Here is a 9,833-nt window from a genome sequence, read left to right as displayed (position 1 = left end):
TTGCTGACTGCTCACTTGCAGACGGGAACTTTATATTCTTTTCTCTGTTCCAGGTTTTCCTGCTCAGTTAGTAAAACTCCCTTTTCATTTGCTGCCACCTCCGGTTCTGCCCTGGATTTCAAAGGACATCTCACCAAACGGCCTGGCTGGCATGAGGTTGGATGCCTGCTCCTGCTGGGGGCGGGGTGGCGGCAGCAGGAGGAGCGGCTCTTGTCTGGTGAGGATCCTGGTCCCCAGGGCGAAGGATGGAGCAGCCACAGCCCTTTCTTGTCATGCCCCTTCCACAGTGGTCTTCTTTTTCATTCTGGAATGGTCCCCACTCTGTGGGGGAGGCCCCTGGTTTTCAGAAACCTTAAGTCCAAGAGAAAGCACGGCTTGGAGTCTGGCTGACAGAGGTTGGTGGGGACCTTGACGGCCTGGCCAGGTTTGCTGAGCCCAGGACTCTGCCGCCCACGACCCCACTCCCAACCACCCCCGGTGGGCCGGCCATGTGGCCGATTCTGCCCGGGGAGGGCATGGATGAGCCCGGGGACCCTGGCAGCCTGGCTCTGGAAGCCTCCTCCCTCCTCTTTCTCTGGCTGAATGGGGAGACCTCATGGCCTCCAGAGGCAAAATGGTGCCGGAACCAGGGGCCCGCATGACCACAGAGAAGGTCACTCACCACCAGGAACTCGGCGATGAATGTTTTCTAAGCAAAAATTAGCTTTCTGAAATTCAGCTACAGAACTGGGGTGTCCGGTGAGTCAGTATCCCCTGAGAAACACGGGCCAGTGGCCCCCACTCACGCCCAGCCCTGGATGTCTCATCCACCCAGTGAGGAATGATACTCCTTGCCTCGCTGTGTTCAAGCCAGGATCGCAGGACAGGAAATCCGGGGGCTACTCGACCAGGGTCTACTCTCAGCAGGTCCTCGATCAATACCTGTGTTCCTGCTTTTCAGACCGGCTCTCTCTGCCCTGAGTCTCCCTGCTGCCCGTCTCTGAAGCTCCATCCCTTCATCCATCTGTGACATAGGGGTCCTCAAATTGCCCGTGACAGTCGGTGAGGGGGGCGCCCTCACTCAGCAGTCTTCAGCCATCGGGGTCGGCATTCCTGCCGAGTAACAACCCCCACCCCGCCCCGTTTCCTTGGCTGCAGTGAATGGGACAAAATCAGAGACCAGGACTTGAGGGTCTGTCCGTCAAACAGCCACCTGATCCCAGGAGGGCTCGGGTCCCTCAGTTGGGACGGTGGAGGCCCTCCTGGTTGGAACCAAGTGGAATGGCTCTCTGATAGCTCGTAATTACACATCAGCCGGCTGCACGCACTGGCGCGGCCCGGGAAGGAAGCGGGGGCCCGCCAGGGGTTCTGGTCCTCAGCTCAGCCCTCAGCCTGGGTCTGGGGCCAGACGCCAGCCTCTCCCCATGTCCTGGTCCTCCTTTTAAGAAGCTGATTTATTCTGCCCAGCTTGTTTGAGGTAAACGTGACAAATGGAAATTGCTTCTGAAGGTGTGTGGTGTGGTGTTTTGCATACATGTGACATGTTTCCCACACCAGGTCCATTGATGCGTCCAGCATGCCCACAGACACCTTTTATTCCTCATGATGAGAACACTTACATCTCCTCTCTGAGCACGTTCCAAGCAAACGCAAGAGCGTTACCAACTGCAGGCGCCAGGCTGGGCATCGATCCAGAGCATCTTCGCCTTCTACCTGGAGGTCTGCATCCTCTGAGGAACACCTCCCCATCCCCACTCCATTTCACCGCTCCCCCCCGCCCCCGGAGACCACCACTCTGCTCTGGTTCTGGGAGTCTGGCTGGTTTTAAGGTCACACAGTGTCTGTCTTTCTGTGTCTGGCTCATTTCAGCCAGCTGGCTTTCTGTCTGTCCGTGTGTCTGTCTGATGGAGTGTGGCCTCCTCACACCCCTCCATTTTCCAGGTGATTCTCACGGTCGCCCAGAGAACGCAGGCGTCTCAAGGACAAGCTGCAGACGTGGACTCTCCTGACACCTGGCGGCCACTCGTTGTCTCCAGGGCGCCTCAGTTCTCTCCTGTCTCAGGGGCACAGATGGGGGCCGCAGAGGAGGCTCACTTGAGACAGATGGATGGGAGAAAAACAACAGGAGCTTCTAAGGCATGCACGGCGCATCTACAGGAGACCTCAGTGGCGCGGCACCGGGGTGCTGGGCACGACAGCTTCCACAGCGTCCCAGCAGAAGAACAAGGGGCTGGGAGAGAAGGGACACGACAGAGGCCTGGGACTCGAGCCCCCAGAGATAGGGAAGACGGGCTGGCACAGGCTGATGAAGGCAAAAGTGTTTCAGCAGGGTTTGCTATCAGAGTCCTAGGTGCCGACTGTGGGCTGAGAACAGTCTAGAACTGCCAAATAATTAAGAATCATCCAGCCCTTACTGACAGGGGGTGGGGCAGAGTTTATCTTGTATTTTCTTTATCTCACTGTTTCAGCTCAGAAGCCTCCCTGTGCAGAGTGGTGTGCTTGGGGTGGCATCTTCCAGCCCCTCGAGAAGCCAGACCTAGGGGCTGCAGCCCAGGGCTTTCGGGGCCTGGCTGTTCACCGTCTGGAGAGGTGGCTTTCGGGTGCGTCTGTGCATGTGTGGTCGGTCTCAGGCTCCCCGGAGGGGCAAGCCCGCCAGGCCGGTGGCTTCCTCCCCGGCTCCTTCCCCAGCAGAGCCTGGGCACAGCTGGACGTCCCACCGGGCCAGTCCCTCTCGGCGACACTCTGCCCCTCCTGGAGGATGCGCTCCGGGGTCCCAAGAGTGAGTCATTCCTTGGATTCAGATCTGAGCTGGATTCTCCAGAATTAGCGAAAGCAACGAGTATGGGCTCTGGTGTTGGGGTTAGAACGTAACAGTATCGGTTGTAGGGAAGATAAAACCTTTAGGACTTTCGCCAGCTGTTCTCTACCAATTAGCCTTGAGGTGAGATGCTTGGGGTTTTGTGACCCAACATTTATTCCCCTCTCAAGTGGATACTGAGCTCTGAAAAAAAGTTGGGTTTATCAATACAGCCAACACTGGGAAGCAATGTAATTTTTTTTTTTTAATATACTGGTTTGACTTTTAAAAATTCAACTCCTTAGCAGTTCCTACTTGCTCTGGCTCTGGTGGGGACTTCTGAAGAAAGTGAGCTCCTGAGGGCCTCTCCTTTAGCTTTCTCTGAAAGGATGGTGAAACCTTTCTTTCTCCCTGACACATCATGGTTTCCCTTTCTCTGCAAACAGCCTCTCAGATAGAACACACAGATGCCTGCACAGAATGTGCTGGGGATGAAGAATGGTTAGGACTCTAGACTCTCACTGCTGAGGGCCCAGGTTCAGTCTCCGGTCAGGGAACAAAGATCCCACAAGCAGAGAATGGCCAGAGGAAAAGAAAGACAGAAAAGAAAAATGTTGCCATGTCGTAAACAAAGGATGCTGAGGCCCTCAATCCATCAGCCACTACAACAGCAAATAGATGCGGAAACGGTGACAGATTTTCTTGGGCTCCAATATCACTGGGGATGGTGACTGCAGCCATGAAATTAAAAGATGCTTGCTCCTTGGAAGAAAAGCTATGACAAACCCAGACAGCATGTTAAAAAGCAGAGACATCACTTTCCTGACAAAGGTCTGTTTAGTCAAAGCTATGGGTTTTATAGTAGTCATGCACAGATGTGAGAGTTGGACCATAAAGAAGGCTGAGTTTTAAAAGTTGATGCTTTTGAATTGTGGTGCTGGAGAAGACTCTTGAGAGTCCCTTGGACTGACAGGTATCAAGCATGTCAATCCTAAAGGAAATTAATCTTGAAAAATCATTGGAAGGACTGTTGCTGAAGCTGAAGCTCCAATACTTTGACCACCTGATGTGAAAGCCATTCATTGGAAAAAACCATGATGCTGAGAAAGATTGAAGACAGTGAAGGAGGGGGTGGCAGAGGATGAGATGATTAGGTGGCATCACTGACTTGATGGGCATGAATTTGAACAAACTCTGAGAGATGATGGAGGACAGAGGAGCCTGGGGTGCCACTGTCCGTGGGGTCACGAAGAGAGGGACATGACTTAGCGACTGAACAAGAGCATCTGCCAGTAACTGAACAACAACCAGGGCATTTGCCACCTGCCTCTGTGGGGACCGAGTCCTGAGCTGCTGCAGATGTTGATCTTCAACCTGCCCTGAAGGGAGTTCTAGGTGGAAAATAGGAATGAGCTATCTTGTGCTTCAGAAAACTGGTGGAACAGGCCTTTAGATAATTACAGATTTTCAGGAACTGATTTTATGAGTCCAATCCTGGCATCTCCTCATATCCAGACAAGCACTGAATCGTGGTGACATCAGCTTCTCGTGACTAGCAGAAAACCTTTTGCAAAGAGAAGCGCCTGACGGTATGAACTTCCCGTTCAACAGAGTCGCCTCTGCTGGCCTTGGCCCTGCCTCTCTGGAGAAGTTTCTCAGAGCTCTGGCTGCTGTCCTCATTTGGCCCAAATAAAACTGAACTTGAAACTCTCACATGTGTGTGTGTGTCTTTAAGTTGACAGGTGTGTAAACAGGGGAAATCTGTCTACAGCATTTTGTGTTGTTGCTATTATTATTTGGGCAAAGAATAGCAACTGTATTCAGAAAGCCAGCAAACCAAGAGAACAATGGACTCATGTCCCAAAGAAGCATCTTGCCTGAGTTAGAGTTCAGGCTTCTTTTATACTAAAACAGGAGGAAATAAAGTCAGACATTCCCTCGCTGTGGGCAGCCTCCAGAGGGGAGGTATCCTTTCTCCTCCCCGCAGTCGTTCACACGGAGCTATACTCGGTTATATCCATGGTTATCCTCAGGATGGCTTTGCTAAAATTCCCCTCTATGCCCCATTGTTTCTGCTGGCCAAAAGAACACTAATTTACCCAACATTTGTTTTTCTATTGTCAACTAAAAAATGCACAATGTGAGAGTTTCGAATCAAGTTTTATTTGCGGCAAATGAGGACTGCAGCCCGGGAGACAGCACCTCACACAGCTCTGAGTCTGCTCTAAAGAGGCAGTGCGGGGAGGTCAATATGTAAGATTTTATTGAAGGGGGAGTTCAGTGCGGTCAAGCGCTTACTTTACAAGAGGCGTGCTGCTAGTCACCAGGAGCTGGGGGATTCGGTGCTCTTGTAGACATGATGCAATGCAAGGACTGGGATCATGAAATCAGTTCCTGAAAATCTCTTTCTTTAGAAGTTCCGCAGTTTCCTCAGAGCATGGAGTGCCTCCTTCTCCACCCTGAATTCCCTTTGGGGGCTGCTGTAGGCTGGCAGCCGTAGTGACACAAGGTTCGATCTCTGCGGGGCCAGATGGCAAATGCCCCGGTTGTTGTTCAGTTACTGGCAGATGCTCTTGGCAAGTGCCAGTTTCTAGTTGACGCTATCTCCATGTGAATTGCCTTGCTCCCTTCATAAGTCTCAAATACCCAACATCATCTTTTGCATTTAGCTGAAAATGGTATTTGAGGTGAGGACTCTGGCAATTTTGGTGAATTACTCAGTTTTCTTGTGTTTCTCCCATCTGGCTCAATGGTAAAGAATTCGCCAGTCAATGCAGGAGCCACAGGAGACGTCGGTTTGATCCCTGGGCTGGGAAGACCCCCTGGAGAAGGAAATGGCAACCGACTCCAGTATTCTTGCCTGGATAATTCCATGGGCAGAGGACCCCGCAGAAGTCTGTGGGGTCACAAAGAGTCTGCCATGACTGAGTAACTAATTAGACATGAAAGTGAAAGAGAGTGAAAAAGCCGACTTAAAACTAAACATTCGAAAAATTAAGATCATGGCATCCATGGTCCCATCACTTCACGGCAAATAGATGGGAAACAATGGAAAGAGCGGTGAACTTCTTTTCTTGGCTCCAGAATCACTGCAGATGTGACTGCAGCCTGGAAATTAAGAAACTGCTCCTTGGAAGAAAATCTATGACCAACCTAGACAGCATTTTAAAAAGCAGAGGCATTACTTTGCCAACAAAGGTCAGGGAGTCAAAGCTATGGTTTTCCATGAGTCATATATGGATGTGAGAGTTGGACCATAAAGAAAGCTGAGCACCGAAGAATTGATGCTTTTGAACTGTGGTGTTGGAGAAGACTCCTGAGAGTCCCTTGGACTACAAGGAGATCCAACCAGTCCACCCTAAAGGAGATCAGTCCTGGGTGTTCATTGGAAGGACTGATGCTAAAGCTGAATCTCCAATACTTTGGCCACCTGATGCAAAGAACTGATTCATTGGAAAAGCCCCTGATGCTGGGAAAGATTGAAGGCGGGAGGAGAAGGGGACGACAGAGGATGAGATGGTTGGATGGCATCACCGACACAATGGACATGAGTTTGAGCAAGCTCTGGGAGTTGGAGATTGACAGGGAAGCCTAGCATGCTGCAGTCCATGGGGTTACAAAGAGTCGGACACAACTGAGTGACTGAATTGAATTGACTGATGTATACACGTTATGTAAATGTTGTGTGATTTTCTCCGATTGATCTGTCTTGTGTTAATTCTTAGATTAGCCAAATGAACCTAAAAGGGTAGAGGACAACTTCTTCATCCGCAGCAGTTGGCGGTATAGGTGGCTGAATTCAACTTACTGATGGAACACTCCTTGCCCCATGGCTGATGAGGCTCAGAGAGCCTGAAACTCCTAATAAAAGAAGGCTTGAGGTAAGCATTTTTACGGTCAGTCAGCGTCTTCACGACCAAGATAATCACGAAGGTGTGATCAGTCACCTAGAGCCAGACATCCTGGAATGTGAAGTCAAGTGGGCCTTAGGAAGCATCACTACAAGCAAAGCTAGTGGAGGTGATGGAATTGCAGGTGAGCTCTTTCAAATCCTGAAAGATGATGCTGTGAAAGTGCTGCACTCAATATGCCAGCAAATTTGGAAAACTCAGCAGTGGCCACAGGACTGGAAAAGGTCAGTTTTCATTCCAATCCCAAGAAAGGCAATGCCAAAGAATGCTCAAACTACCACACAATTGCACTCATCTCACATGCTAGTAAAGTAATGCTCAAAATTCTCCAAGCCAGGTTTCAGCAATATGTGAACCATGAACTTACAGATGTTCAAGCTGGTTTTAGAAAAGGCAGAGGAACCAGAGATCAAACTGCCAACATCCGCTGGATCATCGAAAAAGCAAGAGAGTTCCAGAAAAACATCTATTTCTGCTTTGTTGACTATGCCAAAGCCTTTGACTGTGTGGCTCACAATACACTGTGGAAAATTCTGAAAGAGATGGGAATATCAGACCACCTGACCTGCTTCTTGAGAAACCTATATGCAGGTCAGGAAGCAACAGTTAGAACTGAACATGGAACAACAGACTGGTTCCAAATAGGAAAAGGAGTACGTCAAGGCTGTATATTGTCACCCTGCTTATTTAACTTCTATGCAGAGTACATCATGAGAAACGCTGGGCTGGAAGAAACACGAGCTGGAATCAAGATTGCCGGGAGAAATATCAAAAACCTCAGATATGCAGATGACACCACCCTTATGGCAGAAAGTGAAGAGGAATTAAAGGGCCTCTTGATGAAAGTGAAAGAGGATAGTGAAAAAGTTGGCTTAAAGCTCAACATTCAGAAAACGAAGATCATGGCATCTGGTCCCATTACTTCATGGGAAATAGATGGGGAAACAGTGGAAACAGTGTCAGACTTTATTTTTTTGGGCTCCAAAATCACTGCACATGGTGATTGCAGTCACGAAATTAAAAGACACTTACTCCTTGGAAGAAAAGTTATGACCAACCTAGATAGCATATTGAAAAGCAGAGACCTTACTTTGCCAACATAGGTCCGTCTAGTCAAGGCTATGGTTTTTCCTGTGGTCATGTATGGATGTGAGAGTTGGACTGTGAAGAAGGCTGAGCGCCGAAGAATTGATGCTTTTGAACTGTGATGCTGGAGAAGACTCTTGAGAGTCCCTTGGACTGCAGGAAGATCCAGCCAGTCCATCCTAAAGGAGATCAGTCCTGGGTGTTCTTTGGAAGGAATGATGCTAAAGCTGAAATGAAACTCTAGTATTTTGGCCACATCATGCGAAGAGCTGACTCATTGGAAAAGACTCTGATGCTGGGAGGGATTGGGGGCAGGAGGAAAAGGGGACGACAGAGGATGAGATGGCTGGATGGCATCACCGACTCGATGGACGTGAGTTTGAGTGAACTCCGGGAGTTGGTGATGGACAGGGAGGCCTGGCGTGCTGTGATTCATGGGGTCGCAAAGAGTCGGACACGACTGAGCGACTGAACGGCACTGAGCATCTTGAAGCTCTGCCTGCAGGGTCTGGTGGAAACTGAGTGGTAAGAGTCCTTTATCTCTTTTCTAAAGTCATATTAGCAGGAGAAAGCATGGTGCTAATTTCTTGGCTCAATGACTCAGGGGACATTTGGTAAATTACTCTCAGTTTGCAGATTCTCTCCTCCCAGAGGTGGCAGTTGTTTGTCTGTTATCCATTTTTCACAAGGAAAAAGAACTTTGGTCCGGTTGGTCTTCCCCCTGTCTTGTTCTGAGTCTTGAGAGCTTAAGGGAGCACAGAGGTGGGGAGAGTTCTCCCTGACCAGACCTGGAAGGGATGGGATGGAGGAAAGGCAGGGGCAGGGGAAGGACTACTGTGCTGGGCTGCAGCTGAGAGCCTTGCTGGCTGGCTGTGCTCAGCTTCTCTTAGAACCTAGATTCTGTATGCCACAACCAAAAAAAAAAAAAAAAAAACCTTGCATGCCTCAACCAAAGACCCTGCATGCTGCAACTAAGACCCAGCACAGCCAAACGAATAAATAAATATAAATATTAAAAGAAAAGGGAAGGAGAAGGAAATAGCGACCCACTCCAGTGTTCTTGTCAGGATGTCTTGTGGACAGAGGAACCGAGCGGGCTTCAGTCCACGGGGTCGTGTCCGAGAGTCTGCTCCGAAGCGGAGTGGGGGACGGCCAGTGTATAAGGTTTTGGTGAAGGGAGAGTTTGCTGCCATGAAGCATTCATTTTACAAAAGGATTTTTGATCCTTAGTCATGAGGATCTTCTCTAGATATGAGGAGATTTAAGGATTGAGACCATAAGATCTATTTCTAAAAACATCCAACTATCTAAAGACCTGTCCCACCTGATTTCCTGGAGCACTGAGTGCCTCCCTCGGCCCTGAACTCCCTCAGGGGCTGTTGAAGGTCAACGGCTATCGAAACACGGGGTTCAGTCTCCATAGAGGCAGATGGCAAATGCCTTTGTTATTCAATCTTTGATGATGCAGTCAAGGATAAGAGCCAATTTGCAGTTGGCCGTTGCATAGAGTCGTACATGATTTAGCAACTAAACAACTGCTCAGCACAGGGAACATAGTCAACATTCTGTCATAAACCATAATGGGAAAGAGTATTTTTAAAAGAATAATGTATATGTGTATGTATGTATCTGAATCACTTTGCTGTACAGCAGAAATTAACATGGCATTATGCATCAACTATATTTCAATAAAATTAAAAAAAAAGAATTAATCAAATTGAGGTATTTCTCTCTGGGAAATTTCAAAGTCAATTTGAGGTCTAAAGATTCCATTTAGAATCTGATTTGGGGAAGTTGTCCAAAATGTCAACAGTTTTGAACATTTGATGAAATAGGATCATAGATCATTGGTAAATAATGTTTAATTATCTGTTGGAACAAGGTGACAATATGAGATTTTAAAGGCAAATACAGAAGTTTGGGGGGTTTCCCAGGTTACTCAGAAGGAAAAGAATCTGCCTGCAATGCAAGAGACAAGAGTTCGACCCCTGGGTCAGGAAGATCCCCTGGAGAAGGAAATGGCAACCCACTCCAATATTCTTGCCTCAAGAATTCCATGG

The sequence above is a fragment of the Bos javanicus genome, chromosome 9 (assembly GCF_032452875.1).
Source record: "Bos javanicus breed banteng chromosome 9, ARS-OSU_banteng_1.0, whole genome shotgun sequence".
In the NCBI taxonomy this organism is placed as follows: domain Eukaryota; kingdom Metazoa; phylum Chordata; class Mammalia; order Artiodactyla; family Bovidae; genus Bos; species Bos javanicus.
This window is presented reverse-complemented; position numbering follows the sequence as displayed.